At 46.1% G+C, this 5,040-nt stretch overlaps 1 pseudogene; it reads right to left on the bottom strand.

Moving 5' to 3' along the window:
- Positions 1 to 1,585: 1,585 nt before the first annotated feature.
- LOC101701567 (small nuclear ribonucleoprotein Sm D1 pseudogene) lies at positions 1,586 to 3,099 on the bottom strand (annotated as a pseudogene).
- Positions 3,100 to 5,040: the final 1,941 nt, after the last annotated feature.

Here is a 5,040-nt window from a genome sequence, read left to right as displayed (position 1 = left end):
AACATGACCCGAAAGGCTGTATTCTTGTCCCTGCCTCTCCCTTCTCTCTCTGCTTTAAGGCTGCCATAGGTTCAGCACTTTTTCCTCCACCGTACCCCATTTCTGCTTTGGAGCCAGTCAATCAGGGACTAAAACCATGAGCCAAACTAAACTTCCCCTCCTTCAAGTTTTGAGTGCTGAATATTTTGTCACAGTGAGGTGAAATTGACTAAGACAGGTCCTATGAAAAGATTTTACTGATATAGATTCTGACCTGTATCACAGACCCAGCTGACTTGCTTCATCTGGTTTGAGCTTGGATTTGGCCTCCATCACCTCCTCATTTCCTCTCTAGAACAGCAAGATTTCTCCTCCTGGCAGACTCTGTCGATCTAGCTCCATTTCTTTTCACTAACAAGACTTCATCACTGCCCCTCTGCTTAGGACCTCACCCCCAGGGATTCTGCACAAATGCAGTCAGGGAGAACTGCAACTCTAAGAGGTATGTGGGGACCTTGGTCCCCCTGGTTCTGGGGTTTGACAGTCCCATCCTTTTTTCCCAGTTCTTCCACGGTTACATTGGAAAATTCTCTCCTCTTCTTGAATCTCAAGTTTTTTCATGTATAAAATGAGGGAGATTGGGCCAAAATCATTAGAAGTTACTTCCAGCCTTGGCAACACACATTTCACTTCCATCTGGCTGATTCCAGCTCTTCCCTCTCCAAGGTTCCTTTTGTTTGAGAAAAGCTGGAGTTTGGGGATGGATTCAATGACAAGCTGGCTCTTGAGGAGCATTTTGCAATATGATCGTGCAGCTGTTTAGTTGGCTCAGTGTCAGTGTAGGACCACTTGAGGGTGGAATGTCAAAGTTTACCAGACATTATCTTGGACCAAGACTCCTTTTCCCAGGAGACCAAATCATCACCCCCCCCCCCAAAGCATTATTAATTGTGCATGTCCACCAGATGTGGAAGACCTTGCTGAGAAGCTGAGGACCCATGCTGTGGGTCACCCACCCCACTCGGGTTTCTCCTTGGCTGAGCTTATGATGGAGGGCCTGGCAAAAAGCCAAGCTATGCCCTGGAATAAATGACTTGTCACGTCACCAGTGCCAGCCCCAAGAGGTGTTCACAGACCCACTTAGTCTTTCAGGCAATGAAATTAGCTTGCCTAGAAGCCTACCACACTGATAAAAAGGTTAAGTTACAAGGTCTAAGTCTTTTTAAAAAAATTTTTTTTGGAAAAGATATTCTTGGCCTTTAGTTTTAGAGTAGTTACTCTCTAGTACCCATCAGACCAGGGCTATTTGGATGTCATCTAAAGACAGAAAAGAGAGGGCTAACAGAGCACCTGCCTGCTAGAGTGATTTTGGTTGCTTTTTCACATACAGATAAAAAACTCCCTGAACAGTTAACTCTCAGCAAGGGAGTGACATGCTTAGCAAGAGGGAGACTCCTACAAATAGAGAGCACTTGGCAGAACCATGTACATTCATGGTACAGATCACTGCAGGAAATTTCTGCTCATTATACAGATATTCCAAGATGAACATTGGCTCTACCCAGGAAACATCCAGGATGGTCCCCCAGCTATCTTGCCTATAGTGGGTAGGGTTTCCCAGACTCTGGAAGCCTACAAGGTAACCCTTTCTCAATAGAGCCATCTTGCGCGAGGGGTTAGTTTGCAGGATCTCTTTTCCCTTGGTGCCATTTTTCCATATTATCCCTGATGGTCAGTATGAGAGCTTCAGTAACCATTGAAAATAAAAATCCTGGAGGAGGGCAAGACCAAGAAGGCAGAGATATAGTATCATGAGTCCAAACAAGAATATTGGAAAGCATGAAAGGAGCATGAGTTGACTGAGGAAAGGCCTTCAGGGAGTAACCACCAAAGAAGTCAAAAGAGCAAGTAAGGGTACAAGATCCTCAGGAAAGCTGACTTGGGAAAAGAGAGACCCCACACTGGGGAAAACCTTATATCTTTGCTTATTTTTTACTGTTGTAACAGTGTTATAATGTAGATCTAAAACACTGTTATGTTTTGGAAGATTCTTGGATTTGGGGGCACTGCAGCAGACTTGCTGTTAGGCGGTAGGCCATTCTGAGGGTGTGGCCTGGAAGGGTGCATCTCCCTCTCCGGCTTCTCCCCTCTCTCCCTGCTTCCTGGGTGCCATGGTGTGAGCAGCTTTCCTCTACTTGGCTCTGCCACCATGTGGTTTCTGTGCTGGATCCAGCTGACCATGGACTGAAACCTGCGAAACTGTGAGCCAAAATGAACTTCTCCTCTAAGGTGCAGGTGTTAGGTATCGTATCTCAGTGACGGGAAAGTGACTAAGACACACAAAATACCTGAGGCTGGGAAATTGTTAAGGGAAACAGATTTACTTCTCACAGTTCTGGAGGCTGGAAAATGCAATCTCGAGGTGCTGACATTTGGTGAGGGGCTTCTCACTGCATCATAATATGGCAGAAGGCATCACATGGGGAGAGGGAAGGAGCGTGCAAATTCAGATCTCTTTTCTCTCTCCTTTAATAAAACCACTAATGCCATCATGGAGGCCCTACTTCCATGACTTCATGTAATCCTACCTATCTCCCTAAGATTCCACCTCCAAATATCACCCACATATTAATTTAGAAATTAAGTTTCTATGCATGAACTTTCCCCCTTCACATTTATGTTTATTAAAAACTGACAAGCCAATAAAACCTGTACAAAAAATATCCCAAATTGCTTCTGCACCAGTCATCTGGAGAGGCTTTGTGGCCTAGGACCCCCTCTTTTTGTACCATGGCCATGTCCTCTTCCTTGACCTGAGCCTTCACTTCCTTCTGCAACAGCTTCCCTCTTCTTAGATTTCCCCTTAGGTTCAGCTTCCACAAGTAGTGTATCCAGAAGCAAGCTGTCTGGCAGAATAAAATAGTGAGTGTTATTTCCTCGAATGCTCAACGGCTTCCAGCTCTTCAGGCTCTCTTTCTTCAGAGTCATCTTCATAACTTTCAGATGTGTGTTCATGCTGATATCTGCCCCTGTGATTGTTCCATGGACCTGTGTTCCATTCTTCAATTCAGTGGTGACCGTTTCGTGACTCAGTTTCATCTAAAAGTTCACGAACTTCATCCTTGTGACACCGTCACACTTTCAATCCCCTAGTGCACAAAATACAGTGAGCAGGACCCAGCAGCCAGGCCTATGGATGGCCAGAAGCCCATATGAACTTTTGAGTACGCATTCAAATTGCAGAACTCTGAAGAAATGTCTGTGAAAGGTGGCCCAGAGACTTTCTGAACTCCAGAGAGCCCAAAAAGAAAGGTCCCCACTTGGTAGATAGAGGTGTCAAGAGAGAAACAGCCATGGTTTAGCATAGTTGGAGGAGGAAGAAAGGGTGGAAGGGAATGAGAAAAGGGAAGCGTCTGATAAGAAGTGCTGGGTGGAATTTAAGGGAAAAATCCAATCACTAAGAAAGGCCTTCTAAGAGGCCCTCTTATATCTGCTGAACTGTTATAAGTAGTTATGGAGAAATTGAAAGGACAGAAGGAAACTACCTTTTTATGAAAAACTTAAACCTTGTCACCATTAACCTAGTAAGCCACAGAGGCTGTTCAGTATCTTCCTATTGGCTGATTCCTCCAACAAATACAGAAATGTGTCAGGACCACAGAATTAGAGACCAATCTCAGCTTCTCATTTGGCTGATAAAGATATCTGTGGTCACAACAAAAGTGAGCCCCTACCTGGAGCCAAGGTCTCCTTCTCCAGCTCTAATTCCTCCTACTTCTCCAGCAATCTCCGGCACCCAGAGGGTGAGAGCTACCAGGGCAATGCGCATCTGTGCCCCCACTTTTGGAATCTGAGAGTTTCCAGTGAAATAGCTCTGTCTTCTGTCATAGTCTCCTATCTTTGCCTCTTCCTCATGTGAATGAATCTGTGTCTTCTTCAGCTGTCGCATTGAGTCCCTGGGCTCAAGATTGTGCTCAGCCACTGCTAGCTATTGTTGGCCTGTCTGCTGCCACCATTTACTGGTTACCCCCTCCTGAGCTTCCCAGGAATGTAGACTTTTGGTCTCTAGCCCACATATTCACCATCTCCTTGCAGGGCAGGCCTGTGTGGGGCTGGGGTCTGGAGACAGAATGTAGCATGCAGGCAACCATTAAGACCTGTCCCCAGAGTCCCTACCCATTTACAGACACACAGACGAAAGTCATAGTCATGTACAGGTGCTGGCCATATTCTGGCCCCCATCAAACGACAAAATCCTCAGAACTGGTAGGCTGATTATTTATGGGTTTACTGCTTAAGCCAAAACTTTTGTCATTTTCCTTAAGAACAAGTTAAAGGTTAAGAAGATCTGTTCAATACAGGGTCAGAAAGGTCATTTAAAACAGATTCCATTAAACCAAGACCCCATACAAATTCAAGCAGAAAATCCTTAGAGAGGAGAAGAGGGCTTCTCCGGAAGAGCTGGCCTGTCAGGAATGACCAGCTCTCCAGGGGCTGTGAGCTGGACTGGAATTCAGGCTGGAGAATGAGCCCTAAGACAGCACCTTTCTCCAGGCTGTTGGGCAGGCTTTGTCCCACGCTCTAGATTCCAAAGAACCCCTCCTCCTCCTTTGTTCTTTAAAAGGCCAGTGACACTCGTTCTCCTCCTGAGCCTCTCGAGGTGCTATTTATTTAAACAGAACTTATTAAAACAAAAACAAAACCCTCCTGTGAGCCAGACACCAAAATCTGGGATTAGAGGTGATGCACAGGGGAGAGGTCATAGTCCTGGGTCACACAGAACTCAGAACAAGGTCAAGGGAAGTCCAACTGCCTATGACATGGAAAGTTTTAAAATGTTTCCCAAATGGCTCGCTGGCCCAGCTGAGAGGCTGGTTCCACCACCCGCCTGACTCCAGGCAGAATCAGAGCCACTCTCTGGTAGAAGCAGAGAGCCATTAAGTTACACCTGGGACCCTTTTGTGTTCCATTCTGCACCCGTACATTACGTGGCTTCCCTGAGCCAGGTGCTGAGTGAGGCTGGTTGCTGGCCTCAGGGACGCTTCTGGGCTTGGTATCTGG

Source organism: Heterocephalus glaber, unplaced genomic scaffold (assembly GCF_053883595.1).
Source record: "Heterocephalus glaber isolate CG9 unplaced genomic scaffold, H.glaber_assembly_v1.0 deba00001457, whole genome shotgun sequence".
Taxonomy (NCBI): Eukaryota; Metazoa; Chordata; class Mammalia; order Rodentia; family Bathyergidae; genus Heterocephalus; species Heterocephalus glaber.
Note: the sequence above shows the minus strand (reverse complement) of the source record. Positions and strands in the feature narration are given on the sequence as shown.